General features: G+C 44.7%; 1 long non-coding RNA gene across 1 annotated transcript; it reads left to right on the top strand.

The window, feature by feature from the left end:
• The first annotated feature begins 1,642 nt into the window (after positions 1 to 1,642).
• On the top strand, positions 1,643 to 10,389 carry LOC134729252 (uncharacterized). Its single transcript, XR_010110156.1, has 2 exons — positions 1,643 to 1,939; positions 9,369 to 10,389. It is a non-coding gene; the product is annotated as an uncharacterized LOC134729252 (long non-coding RNA).
• The last annotated feature ends 4,911 nt before the right edge of the window (positions 10,390 to 15,300 follow it).

The following is a 15,300-nucleotide window of genomic DNA, read 5'->3' as shown; positions in this document are numbered from 1 at the left end:
ATTGGATTTATTATACACTTATTACGTTGTGGCTATTTGGAGAATATGTTTTATTTTTCCTAAAATAGAGATTCCTTGAGGATAAGGATCATGTCTTTAATAAGTTTTTAACTCCTATGTGTCTATCACTATGCCTTGCCAAGGAGACACTTTGTGTTTTATTTGTACTCAGTGTAAATAATTTTTACAGAAATAGGTAACCATGGAAAGCCATTTGATATCTGTGAGTTGTTTTACAGCTGTTAAAATGATTAAAACAATACCTACTCTAATTCTTAAGGTTGATGAGAAGTTGAAATGGGCTAATGGATATGAAATAATTTGTATTATGTAATGTACTATAAAGAATTACTAACAGCTGCTGGGTGTGGTGGCTAATCCCAGCACTTTGGGAGGTTGAGCTGGGTGGATCACCTGAGGTCAGGAGTTCGAGACCAGCCTGGCCAACATGGTGAAACCCCATCTCTACTAAAAATATAAAAATTTAGCTGAGGATGGTGGTGGGTGCCTGTAATCCCAGCTACTCGGGAGGCTGAGGCAGGAGAATCACTTGAACCTGGGAGGTGGAGGTTGCATTGAGCCGAGATCCGGCCTGGGTGACAAGAGTGAAACTCCGTCTCAAAAAAAAAAAAAATTACTAACAGTAATAAGCATTGATCAAATCATTGGGGTAACACGAAGAGCTTTAAATTATCAATGATTAGAGATCAAAAAGAACCAGAAAGCCACTATCTGAGCCCTCAGTTGACAAAAGGATTCAATTCATCCATTCATTCACTCATGCATTGATGATTACTGTAGTGGCTAACATTGTGTCAGACACTGAACGTGCAGAAGTACAAGTTTCTGCTCACACCTAGCTCAGTCTGGTGGGTGACCTGATAAAGGTGGTAAATGGATATAACATTTACAAGGTGCTACAACAACACAGAAGGGAGACACCTGACCTTGGGAGGTGTGAGGTGGCCTTCCTGGAAGAGATAATCACAAAACAAGTCTTACAGGACAAATAGGAGATAGTAATGGAAGAAAAAGGCTATGTCAGGAAGAGCAGCATATGTAAGCCTGGGTTTCAAAGAGGAAATCTCTTTAGAGAAAGTTTTATCAGTTTTATGTAGATGAGAAAGACTGTTGCCTTAAGAGACTGGACAGTTACATGAGGACCACATCAGTGAGGGCCTTGTATGGCCTCATGAACCACATTAAAAAGTATCAGCTCTCTTCTGTGCAAGGGACTTGCCAGATCATTTAGTCCAGTTTGTCACCAAATGACAGCATGAATCAGAAACACTTGGAGGGCTGTTGAAAGACATTCCTGGGCTCTCCGCTGAGTTTCTCATTCAGTAGATCTAGGACTGGCCTATAGTTTTCATTTCTAACGAGGTCCCAGGTGATGCTGATGTTGCTGGTCTGGGGACCAATTTGAGAACCACTTCTCTAGTCCAGCCTTTTCTTTCAGATAAACCACTGAGCACTAGAGGTGAAATTCATTAACGAAAGTCGTCAGCTCAAATAGGGCAAACTAACCGAGCAACCAGAGCTGATATCCGCCTTCCCCTAAACCCTTCACAGTGGAGCTGTCCCTTCCAGGATCATCAGTAGCCTTACCTCCCTCCCTCCCCTTCAAGAATCCCACCCCTTCAGTGCTCTGCTTTTAGCGTCTGTAAGGGAAGGAAATTGGTTGCACCAACTTATGTTAGGATTTACTTTTAAAGAAGGTCCTTAGGAAAGGCAGCGTTTTAACCTAAGGGAGTGCATTTTCAAGAGTGGATTTTCAGGTAGGGAGCGCAGCAGGCGTTTCCCGACATGCCCGTGAGCAAGACTCGATCACGGCCCAGAAACCCTGCTTTGCAGAGGTGACCACCCCGGCCCGCCCGGGAGAACCGGGCCCGAGCTGCCGCGCCGCCACGGTGACTCGGCCATAAGACCCGCCAGACGGGTAAGGTTCCTGGTCCGAGGCTGCCCCTTCGGCTTTGCACAGCTTCCTCGTGCCGCCGCGCCCCGCCGCTGATTTCACGCTGCGAAGCGTGGGCCCAAGCACTGCGGCACTTGAGTCATAGCTTCATAAGCGACTTTCCTGAGAATGCTAGGGCTTGGGGTGATATTACGGACGGTAGCGTAACGTCCCTTCGGAAGGAACCCAGCTTCCAGCAGCCCAGTGCGCCGCCCTTCTCCTTCCCCCCATTTCTTCCCGCCCAGCCAAGAGTGTCAGGCAAACCCTTCCCGGCTGCCGGCAACCCAACAGTTCCGCCTTCTTCAGGGTTCTCAAGCTCAGAGTCTTCCAACCTTCCAAACACAGCATTCTGCCCAGGAGGTATTTCTTAAGGTTGTTGAATTCTCTGAGTCTTGAAGCTTGTAGGTCATCCCCTGTGTCTGTCTTGTTCTCTGCAGTTTAAGACAGGCTTAATAATAGCAACTAATTTTATTATTATTATTAACAGCTGCCTGAACAATGTCATGCCCTGTCTCTTTAATTGATTCAGTATATTGCTCATGGGTCTTCCATCTACATTGTCCTTCATTAGGCATGTGGGGCATTCAAACATGGGCAGCACACACTTTCTGCACTCCAGGAACTTAAATATAATGTGGGGAAAACAAATACCACAGGAAGAGTTAACACACCATTCTCCAGCATTTTAGGTAGGAATGATACACACATGTTACCATCTGTGAATGGTAGAAGAAAGTCACCTGAGTGGGCAGTGGAGGCTTCAGAAAGGAGGTGGGGCTTGAAGTGTACTTTGGTGGGCTAGGTAGCTATTAATTGGGTGGACAGGAGAAGAGGGGTCCTTTCCACATTGGAAGTGGAGTAGGAGGGAAGTGAGGTGAGGAATGACATGACCAAGGTTGGGGATGGGCAGACTGACATAGGTGGGAGGTGTATGTTGACATGTGAACCTTCATCTCCAAGAGATACAGTCCTATCTTTGTGTTTTGGGTGACCATCAGCCTTAGTAATGCAACAAGATGTGACACTCCCCTCCCTATCTGGCCCCACCTGAGACCTAAGACAAAGACTGAGTAACACAATCCTGTGGGCTCTGGCTTTTATGCCTCCCTCAAAGCCACTGGGAAATGGCACATACCTTTGGCAGGCACATGAGGTCCAAACAGAGAAACAGGAAGCTGTCTGGGTTTTATGGGCAGCCACATAATAGAAGAGTGATGTTTGTCTTCTAGGGTGATGTTTATGATTAAGAAGACCTGTTTAAACATGGTTAGTGGGTTATTCAAACCCCATTTAGGGAGAGCTAAAGGAAACCTTAGTTTCTATGGGTTCTTAGTTAATAATCAGAGCAGGGCTGGAAGAGAAGGACAGGATGTGGTGAGCAGAGGGGAAGAGAGAGGATTCCCAGGGGAAGACTGAAGTTGATAAGACACTCTGAACATTACTTCATATACTAAGGCTTTATTTATTCTAACAGACCTTTTCTCCTTGAAAAGATAATAAAATCTGTAATATCATCACTTCAAAGGAAAGGAAGCATTAAATCATTTTAGATTCAGAGGGTAGCAAGTTTTAATGAGGACTTACTACTGGGGGAGGCAGTGGGAGTGGGCATCTTCTCACATCTGGTGTAAAATTGATGATCTTTTTCTGGTTTGTGTAGAAGGCTATGAATAGAAGATGGAGAAGAAACAGTAGGGAGACTGCTTGGTGTTCAGGCCCTCTCCTCCTAGGTCTCTACACAAATGCTGCATTGATTTCTCTCTTCTAGTCTTCACCTTGGAGATTCTTCAGGGCTACTAAATTCTTCTTTTAAGGTGGGGCATGGTGGCTCACACCTGCAATCCCAGCACTTTGGGAGGCTGAGGCAGGTGAATCATTTCAGGTCAGGAGTTCGAGACCAGCCTGGCCAACTTGGTGAAACCCCGTCTCTACTAAAAATACAAAAAAATTAGCAGGGCTTAGTGGCACATGCCTGTAATCTCAGCTACTCAGGAGGCTGAGGCAGGAGAATTAATTGAACCCAGGAGGTGGAGGTTGCAGTGAGCTGAGATCAAGCCACTGCACTCTAGTCTGGGTAACAGAGCGAGACTCTATTAAAAAAAATTATTCCTTTAAAATGAACCACTTTAATGGGAGGAGGGGAAGGATAATAGAAGGGTAAAGAAGGAAGAAGGCCAACCTGGCAAACATGACAAAACCCTGTCTCTACTAAAAATACAAAAATTAACCTGGTGTGGTGGCACACACCTGTAATCCCAGCTACTCAGGAGGTGAGATGGGAGGACTGCTTGAACCCAGGAGGTGGAGGTTGCAGTGAGCTGAGATCATGGCATTGCACTGCAGCCTGGGTAAAAAGAAAGAAGGAGAAGGAGAAGGAGAGGGAAGGAGGGGGAGATGGAGGGGGAGGGGGAGGGAAGAAGAAGAAAGAAGAAGAAGAAGGAAGAAGAAGGGAAAAGAAAGAAGGAGAAGGAGGAGAAGAAAGAAAAAAGAAGAAAGAAGGAAGAGAGGCATAAGACCAGAAGGATTCTAAGGTTTAGGGCATCTTGAGGGAAGAAGATCTGAGAGGGGATCTTCAGAGGACCTTGGAGAGAACTGGATTGTTGGGAAAGGGCATCAACAATGAACTGAGAATGCACTAGGACAGACTTTGCCTAATGTGTGCTCAGTGATAATACAAAAATTGTGTTAAATGCCAACTATGAGAAATTTGCTTCAGAACTCATGAGGGTTTTTCAGATTTCTCTTGCCACTTGAAAAACTAATCAGAAACGCAATGACCTAAATCAATAAGCCCATTGTATTATGTCTAGTGATTTTGTGGGTCAGAAATGAGCAGGGGGGCTCTGCTAGATGATTCTGCTATTCTCTATGGAGTCTATGAAGATCACTTAATGGTACTCTGCTACCATTTAAGAGGAAGAAGTGGAAAAAGTCAACTAATAAACATTCTTTGAGCACCTACTTAGTATGGCACAGGCTCTGCTGTCAGAATGTAGCAGTCTCTTCCAACCTGTATGGCCTTGCAAGAGTCACTTAGCTTCTCTAAGTGTCAGTTTTGTAGGGAAACTTCCTTGTGGTATTATTATGAAGTTCCAATGAGATCATATATATGAGTACCTATGAAATATAAGTTGGTGCTGCTGCTGTTTTTGTTTCTCTGGGAAAGCTATCTTGTTTATGTGTGGAAGCACAAGGATATAGCAGACACGATCCCTATTATTAAGCAGCTTAGAGAGACAAGCCCTACAGCACAGATGGATAATATAACAATGCACGATAGCAGTGACAAGTGCTGGCTTAACATGGGAGATTAGTGGAAGGGAGATGACTGTGATCCTACAGGACTTTATGGAAGGTGAACAGGTTTCAGATGAGTGAGTAGAAGAAGGGCATTCCAGGCTGCAGGGGAAGCAGAGATAAAGGGGAAAGCTGAAGGGATGTAGTAGGAGTATCGAGTAAGGTTCTTGTGGGGAAGTGGGGTTAGTTAAGCCTGGAAAGCAAGTGGGATGGACTGGAAGGTCTGAAATTCCACCATAAGCCCTTTATCCTGTTTTAAGTTGTTTTTCATGAATTTCCATTGAAATATTCTAAACAGGAACTTGCTGGAGTCCAAAGCTGCACCACAAGCAGGACATCTCATGGAAGTCTCATATTTCATCTCAGAAATTCATGTAATTTTTGTGTTTGGCTCAGCAATGTCTTCAGATTTATTTTTCATATAAAAATAATCTTTTAAATTACTTACCGTTGAGTAAAAGGGAAGGACCCAGTGAAGTATTCTTCAGCTTCCGTTCCTCCAGGCACGTGGTCTCATGCCACTGTGGGGCTGACCCCGGTGTGAGACATGAGGCCATGTAGGGTTTGGGTGAGCACAGACTGGAATGAAAGCAGTGTTCATAAATAGTCTACTGTGGGGGTGGGGGTAGGGGTGATGTGGAGACTAGTGGAGTTGCTGGAGGAGAGTGCCTGAGACTCTGAAATGAAGGGCTCGCTAGAAGCGGTGAGAGGACACCTTAATTTCTGCAGATCCAAGTTGACATCAGATGCAGTCACTTACTGGCGGCATGACCTGGTGAAGGTGTAACCTTTCTCAACCTCAGAGCTCTTACTCACTGTAAGCCAAACTTTATAATAGTGTCTTCCTTGAGGGGTTAGTGGGATTTGATTAAAGGTGATTTTTATGGTTTGGCTGTGTCCCCACCCAAATCTCATCTTGAATTGTAGCTCTCATAATTCCCACATGCTGTGGGAGGGACCAGGAGGGAGATAATTGAATCGTGGGGGGCAGTTCCCCCATACTGTTCTTGAGGTAATGAATAAGTCTCACGAGGTCTGATGGTTTGATAAGGGGTTTCCTCTTTCACTTTGCTCTCATTCTCTCTTGCCTCGTTCTATGTAAGACATGCCTTTCAGGCTGGGTGCAGTGGCTCACACCTGTAATCCCAGCACTTTGGGAGGCCAAGGTGGATGGATCAACTGAGGTCAGGAGTTCGAGACCAGCCTGGCCAACATGGTGAAACCCTGTCTCTACTAAAAATACAAAAATTAGCTGGGCGTGGTGGTGGGCACCTGTAATCCCAGCTACTCAGGAGGCTGAGGCAGGAGAATCGCTTGAACCGGGGAGGCGGAGGTTGCAGTGAGGTGAGATCACGCCATTGCACTCCAGCCTGGGCAACAAGAGTGAAACTCCATCTCAAAAAACAAACAAAAACAAAACAAAACATGCCTTTCACCTTCCACCATGATTGTGAGGCCTCCCCAGCCACATGTAACTGTGAGTCCGTTAAACCTCTTTCCCTTATAAATTATTCAGTCTTGGGTATGTCTTTAATAGCAGTGTGAGAACAGGCTAATGCAGTAATAAGTAAGTTTCTAATAGTTCCTGCACCTAATGGGGACTTAGCACTGTGAGTCTTCCTTTCCAGTCCTCTTTTCCGTCTTTCTCTCCATGCCTCCCTGCCTTGTGCCTCCAGCATGATGAAGTGGCAGTGGGAATTCAGGCAAGGAAGTAATGGCTGTATCTCTTCTTCCAAAGCCCACCATCAATTTCCCCTATGTTTCTGAGTCATTTAGCCTTAGTTCCAGTTTCCACATCTGTAGAATGGGAAAACTTCCTCATGAATATTAGGAGGTTCAAATGAGGTCACATATGAATACTCAGTAAATTTCAGTCCTTTAAATTGTCCCAAGTGTCTCCCATCTTTAAAAGAATCACCTTCCCATCTCCCATCCAGCACTGGTTGCCTCCCTCTTTTAAATTCTTTACAGATTAGCTTCACCAAGGTTTTCCAACTCATTGTCCTCACTTCCTACCTCCCACCTCCCATTCTCTCTTAAATCTAAGGCTCTCTGGCTTTGCGCCCACCACTCCAAGCTGTGCCTCCCAAGGTCATCAGGGACCTCTTCATTGTGGAATCTCATGGACAACCTTTTGGAAACAGTGGCCATGATTAACACTCCTTTCCTAAAATCTTTTCTTCCTTTGAATTTTGTAGTACCCACTCTCATAGTTTTCCTTCTGCCTCTCTGGTGACTCTTAGCTTTTCTTATGCCCATTTTCTTCTGTTGCAGCTTAAAGGCTGATTTTTTTCCCTGGGGTTTTATGTTCATCTTCTTCTCACTCTTAATTCTTTCCTGGGGTCATTTTATTGGCTTGTGGTTTGATTTATCATCTGCTGCCTAAATCACTGTCTTAAGTCTCAGGCCATTATGGTCAACTGCCTCCTGGGAGCCTTTACTTGGATTCTTCTGCCCCAACCTTTGCAACTTGCTTCCTTTCTGTGTTTGACTTTTCGCTGACTGTCACCACCTCAGGTGCCCAAAGTAGTCATTGCTGACTATCCCCTTTGTCTTATTCTTCAAGTGAAATCAATTACTAAGTCTTATTTCTACAACTCAAAGTGCTTTAGGGAATTTTCCTTTTATCCATCCCACTACCATTCTCTTGTGTCAGACTTTCATCGTTTCCTACCTGGAGTGTTGCACTAACTTTCTTACTAGTCTCCCTAGTTGGAATACTGCTCTGCTACAGCCCATTCTCTACATGCAGCTAGAGTTGCTCCCCAGCCTTGAACCTTCCAGTGCCTCTCTATTGCCTTCAGGACAAAGCCCACATTCCTGTACTTGTGTGCAATGAAGGCCACTCATGCTCTCGCCTTGCTTACTTTTCCAGCCTCACCATTCACCACTCTGGGATAGGTTTCAAATGAATGAACTACCTGTAGTTTGTATACTTCATTTGATGCTTTTCTTCCAGATCTTGGTGTGTGTTAGTTCACCTGGCCAGTATCCTCCAATTTCTCCAACACTTTTGTGACTAACACGTATTAAGCCTTCAGAATTCAGTTTTGCAGATGTCTTCTTGGATAAGCCTTTGATAATCTGTATGTTCCAGGTCTGTTCTAGGTCTCATTCGAGAGCTCATTGTACTTTGATTATTTTGATGGTAGTGAGATATGCAAATGTAGGACCTCAAGATGCAGAGACCTGTACAAGGCTTTTATTTTCTCTTCATTCTATGTCAATTTAAATTTGAATATCACTCAGATCATTAGGTGCACTGCTTCCAAACCTTTGTTGGCATGATTCTTTAATGAACAAAGCTGTGTTGGGCCCAAGAGCTGGCATAGCTTTCTTGGTGCTGGGGGAAGATGTAGAGAGGGCTTCTCTGCATCCTTTAGCTAATCCCTATGCCTGATTATTCTAGCAAGTAGGTGTAGGGAAGACCTGACTCCTTTTATTCTCTTTCTGGCAAAAATTATGGGTTCATAGTGACATAGAATTATGGCTTATTTTCCTTCAGTGTAGTCTCAGAGCTCAGAAAATCCATCTTTTTTTAAAGTACCTTTTATAATGTTGTTATTCCTCTTCTATGCCAGTAATAGAAAATGACTTCCCAGTCTTGAAGCAGTTGATTAGTAATGCTTTTGGTAGAAATGATGCCTTCTTATTTTCTATGACTTTGCAAGCTCTCATTTTACAGCTGAGTGTGTAGTGTCTCCTGAAATGTTACAGGTACTTTCTCATGCTACATGAATGTGGATTTGTTTCTAATTTCCAAGATGTTGGACTGTTAGAGCTAAGAAGGATTTCTACTAGTCTAGTAATTTTCACAGCTGTTGGGCATGAGAACATATGCACTTAAGAAAAAACTCATAAATTATCAGGCCCCACCATAGCGTTTCTTAATCAGAATTTGGGGTGGGCCCAGGAATCTGCATTTTAAGCACACTTCCAAGTTGATTCATGTAGGTAGCTCAGTGCTGGCCTGGGAAACCTCTGGATCCCAGCCTTAGACTTGCAAAGGAGAAAATAGAGGTGCAGTAGGATATGGCTTGCTCGGGGTCACATGAACTGGTAGTGGGTTCAGAATTGGCCTCAGGGATTGCTGACTGCACTGTTCTTTCTTCCACAGGTGTGTTCCCGCAAGACCTCTCTTTCCCTAGGGGAAAACAGAGACATCTCATCACAGATATCTCTAGGTTTGCCTTGGCCATGATGTCCAAGTGGTCTGCTTGGTTCCATGCCTGCATCTGAGCTGGCTCTGTGGGAGGTGCCAAGCTGCCTTCGACACTGTGCATGGCACTTTAAAGCTCTCAATAAATATTTTTCAAGTGAAGTCAATGAAGCAAGAAAGAATCTCAACTAGTTTTGAGGTAATGGTTCAAGATGACATTCTTTCTCCCTGAGGCAATAACTCTCAAAGCAGCGGTGGAGAAAAGCAACCACTTCTTGGCAGGGAGGGGAATGATTTTTTTTGCTGGGGGTCAGTCATGGGAAAGGTGGCAAGGGGAGGAAGGTAAATTTAATTTGAAAAGTCATGTCCAGTATAATTACTGTGTCAAAGACTGACAGTTTGGTCCTCAATTTCTAACTAAGCACATTGCTGCTGAGAATAAGGACTATATTTTCCAATTATGTGTGGCCATGTGATTAAGTTTTGGTGAATGGAATATAAGTGGAATTGTGTGGCAGCTTCTAGAAACTTTTCTTAAGTCAGCTGGCATATGCCTTTTGCCCCTTTCTTCTGTATGCTGACCTGCTTCTTGGAGCACAGGTGTGATAGATGGAGTGAGAACTGGATTTCTCAACCTCCACACTGTTCCCATTTTGGGCTTAGATAATTCCTTGTTGCCATGGGTTGTAGGACATTTAGCAGCACCCCTGGCCTCTACTTTTTTGATGCCGTTGCACCTCGTCCCCATTATGACAATAAAAATGTCTCCAGACATTGTCAACTTTACTTTAGGGGGAAAATTATCCCTGATGAAGAGCCACTGATCCAGAACCATCTTAGACTGGGAGGTCCTCTTGGGAAAGAGGGAAAAAGCCTGGGTCCTCAACTACTTGGTGGGGCACCAGCCACAGACAGCCTGCCTCCAGATTTTCCAAATAGGAGAAAGAAATTACCCACTATTACTTTGAGTCTATGCTAGTTGCAGTCATACTTAATTCTAATTGATTAAATTGTCTGTGTTTTGAAATACAAAATAAAGCTCAATAGAATTTATTCGGCAGCCATAACAAATGAAATCATGTCCTTTGCAGCAATATGGATGGAATTGGAGGCCAGTATCCTTAGTGAACTAACTCAGGAAATCAAATACCACGTGTTTTCACTCATAAGTGGGAGATAAACAATGGGTAAACATGAACACAAAGATAGAAATAATAGACAGTGGGGACTCCTGAAGGGGGGAGGTTGGGAGGAGGGCGTGGGTTGAAAAATTACCCATTGAGTACAATGTTCACTATTTGGGTAAAGGGTACAGTAGAAGCCCAATCCCCACAAATACAAAATATACTCATGTAACAAACATGCACATGTACCCCCTGAGTCTAAAATATTATAAAATAAAAAATGGATTGCATTACTATTAAAATAGTAAAGCGTTGGAATTAACTTGAATCAGTAATAGAACACTTAAATGAACTACCATATATATCCATAGGATGAAATTATATTTGCTGAAAAAGGAATGACAAATATCTCTATTTTCAATTAGCACATGTATGTATGTTTGTTTGTATGTATGTATTTAGGTATATAAGTATTGATTCATGGTTTTCTATATTATTTGAGAGGACATATTACTGGTATTATTTATTTTCATGCTCAAACTGTCCCAAATTTAGCCAGTGGAAGTTCTTTCAAACTGACTTCTGTGTCTTTTTCAGTTTTCCCCAATCATTCTTCGATCACTATTTGGTTCTTTTTTGTTGTTGTTGTTACTTTAAGTTCTGGGATTCATGTGGAGAATGTGCAGGTTTTAAGAATGGCATTTAGAAGCCACGCTCTTAGTGGTAGGTATGCTCACTGCTTTTGGCATGTAAAACAACCAAGCCCTCTCAAGTGGGCAATGGTAGGACATATTATGTATGTGTAATAGGTTGAATAGTGTGCCCCCTAAGGCTAACGTCTATCCAGAACCTCAGAATGTGACTTTATTTGGAAACAGAGCCTTTGCAGATGTGGCTAGTTAAGATGAGGTAACATTGGATTAGGGTGGGCCCTAAATCCAATGACTGGCATCTTTGTAAGGGAAAAGGGAGGAAAACATGGAGCCACAGAGCCACAGACACACAAAGAGAAGAAAACCATCTGAAGATATAGACAAAGGTTGGAGTGATGCCACTACAAGCCAAGACATGCCAGAGAACATCAAGGATTGCTGACTACCACCAGGAGCCAGTTGACAGGCATGGAATCTTCTTTCTCAGGGAAAAACACAACTCTGGCAATATCTTAGTTTTGGATTTCTGGCCTCCAGAACTGTGAGAGAATAAATTTCTATTGTTTTAAACCACACACACACACACACACACACACACACACACACACACACACTCTCTCTCTCTCTCTCTCATTCTGTTGGGAGGATATATAAACAGAATGAGAAAGTATTGTAAAGAACCATGGGTTTAAGAAAGTTTAACTCAAATGTTAAGGATTGGTTAATTAGTTGAGACTCTTAGTTGAAAGCGTCAGTTATACTTTCTATACTAGCTTAAGTAGAAAAGGTAAGGAAGCTCATAGAACCTAAAGCAGATTTGCAGGAAACTCTGGTGACCTCTGGGACTAGAACGAGAGAATTGAGGCTTCTAGAACACACACACTCTCTCTCTCCCTACCTCACTTAACCCATTGTCTAATTCTCTCCTACCCCACCTGGCCTTTCTCCACATAGTGGGGAACACGGCCTCTGACACAGCCTTGGACTCACATGGCGACAGCTGGGTCAAGAAGGAAAGGCGTGAGGTGGGCAGGTCACCCGAGGTCAGGAGTTTGAGACCAGCCTGGCCAATATGGTGAAACCCCATCTCTACTGAAAATACAAAAATTAGGCGGGTGTGGTGGCTCACACCTGTAATCCCAGCTACTCCGGAAGCTGAGGCAAGGGAATTGCTTGAACCTGGGAGGCGGAGGTTGCAGTGAGCTGAGATCACCCCACTGCACTCCAGTCTGGGTGACAGAGTGAGTAAGACTCCATCTCAAAACAAACAAACAAACAAACAAACAAAAAACAGAAAGGCATTCGTTGCCACCAGCTCCACCCAGAAGCACTGAGATTGGCAGCTGCTGTGATAAGACCACCCTGAGTCAGTCACTGTGGTTGAGGTAAAGTGCAGTGATTGTTCCAGCCTGGCTCATGCCCTTCCTCTGCAGTTAAGGGTTCAAGGCCTGAGACTAGAAGGGCCAGGGGTGGGAGATGGGCACAGGGAACACTAGTTTGCTGCCTAACTCACACGCAACCTTCTTCACACATGCACGATCTCAAAGATATCTCTGCTTAAAATAGCTCCGCATTGTTCATACCTCCTTCCCCCGGGAGACAACCATGGCTACTGATACCTCTTCTCCCCTCCATTGGATCTGGCAAAGAGATAAGCATGTCACCCCAGTGCACCCAATATAGAAACCATGATGGGGGAGAAGCAAGATAATAAAAACTTCCATTTTTAACAAGGGGAAAGGGAACAGGAGGTGACAGCCCCTGGCACAGAGTACAGCATGTCCTGTTTGTCAGGAATAGTGAGTAAGCAGGCAGACATGTTTCTTGACTCACGGCCTGATTGTAGGTGAGTCTGTGGTCAGCGAGTATGGCTTCCCTGTTGCTGGGGTCTCCCATCCAGGGCTCACCTTGGACACTCCTGAGGAGCACCTGGGAAGATTTTGCTGCTGGGGTGGCCCTGCCTTGAGGCCCGCTCCCTTCTGGCATGGGTTCTGGTGCTTGGGGTTTACAATCATAAGCGCCTATATGTTCAGCTTAAGGTTTCTCTGGCAATACAGCCTCATAAAACTCTCACTCATTTCATTGGTTGAATCTGTGCCCAGCCTTGCAGTTCTGTCTCTTAGCTCATTTCCTTAGATCTCGGCTTAATGACCTTGTTGGCCTTTGCTTTAGATCCAGGGCCTGGAACTTACTCACTTCCTGTGAGGCCCTCTCTGAGCCTCTTTGTGAGGCTGGGGCAAGAACACAGAAAGAAGTCCCTTGCCCACCCCATCTTCTCTTTCCACTGGACTCTGTTCTGCTTAGTGGGGCCCCATGCAAGCATATGGACAACTCAGTGGGCACGTCCAAGCTCCGTTCACCCCCGGCCTCCATCAGCATCTCTTAGTAGCACCTCAGGCTAAGGGGTGTGTAACCTGGAAACCCAATCCCCTTTTAGAAGGAGAACTCAGGGAAGGGGGCCTCATGGGCCCGGAAAGCAAGCTCTAGGCCATTTGGGGAGGGCATTCTGTTGTCCTAGGCTCTTGGAGCATGGTCCAGAAGAGAGTCCCAGGCTCCAGGTGGACATATCCTCTTGGGCCCATGTGCTTCTTGTCCATAGGGAAGGGGCAGAGGAACGGCTAGAAGGAGGTCAGTTTGGGACATTTTAAAGCATTGAGGGGTCATTATAGAGCCCTTCTTGCATAGGTATAAGGTCGGTATGGCCTCTGTCCCCAGGCTGTTCCCAAGTGAGTGACACTTAATTGTGGCCAGGAATTGCTAGCATTTTTTTTTTTTTTTGGCAAAGAAAACATTAATAATAGAAGGTGTTTGGGATCAGACTTCCCCATTTCTTTTAATCCTCCCAGGTAGTCATTTCCTAGTCAGGACATTAATTTTAATTAGGGTCAGGGACAGAACTCACTGAGGAAGGAATGAATGACTCAGCGGTGCACCCTTTAAGGGGGCCTGATGGGTCAGGTTATGGCAAAGTGACAAGGAGCTGGAAACTACTGCTGAAAGGGGCAAATCCCTCTTCCCTCCATTCTCCCTGTATTTCATCCTATTGGCAGAATCCAACAGGCAAAGGAAAACTGTGGGTTGGGCTGGGCATGGTGGCTCATGCCTGTAATCTCAGCACTTTGGGAGGCCGAAGCAGGCAGATGACCTGAGGTCAGGAGTTCAAGACCAGCCTGGCCAACATGGTGAAAACCCGTATCTACTAAAAATACAAAAATGTGGTGGACACCTGTAATCCCAGCTACTAGGGAGGCTGAGGCAGGAGAATCACTTGAACCGGGGAGGCGGAGGCTACAGTGAGCCGAGATTGCATCCATGCATTCCGGCCTTGGCGACAGAGTGAGACTCTGTCTTTAAAAAAAAAAAAAAAAAAAAAAGCCAGGCCTGGTGGTTCATGCCTGTAATCCCAGCACTTTGGGAGGCCGAGGCTGGTGGATCACCTGAGGTCAGGAGTTTGAGACCAGCCTGGCCAACAAGGTGAAACCCTGTCTCTACTAAAAATATGAAAAAGTAGCCGGGCATAGTGGTGCGTGCCTGTAATCATCCCAGCTACTCAAGAGGTTGAGGCAGGAGAATCACTTGAGCCTGGGAGGCGGAGGTTACAGTGAGCCGAGATTGCACCACTGCATTCCAGCCTGGGCAACAGAGCGAGACTCCATCTCAAAAAAAAAAAAAAGAAAGAAAACAGTGGGTTGCAGAGTCTTAGCCCTGCCATCACAGATCAAAGTGTAGAAGGGTGGGCTTAGAACTGGGAGACAATAACTTAATAACCTGCACAGGCAGGAAGCTCAATCGTTCATCCCCCGGGTTCTTGGAGCATTAGCTAAAGGCAGAAAGAGGTAACCCCAACGTGTCCATGCATCCTGCTTTAGTCTAAGCTAAAATGATAAGTCAGAGCTCTCTAATATCCTGACATTTTCCTACCAAGCCTTTTCTAATGCTTTAGCCATGGGTACATATGGTTTGCGTCACAATATGTATCAGCTAATCATTTAACCATGTAGCAAGAACTGTCAGATCCCCGCCCCTTCTTGACTCTGCCTATTCCATCTTCTAGAGATGTCACTTGTAATATTCTGTATCAATTTTGGTTGTGTTTGAAATGACACAAACAGA

This window comes from Pan paniscus, chromosome 17 (assembly GCF_029289425.2).
Source record: "Pan paniscus chromosome 17, NHGRI_mPanPan1-v2.0_pri, whole genome shotgun sequence".
Taxonomy (NCBI): domain Eukaryota; kingdom Metazoa; phylum Chordata; class Mammalia; order Primates; family Hominidae; genus Pan; species Pan paniscus.
This window is presented reverse-complemented; position numbering and strand designations above follow the sequence as displayed.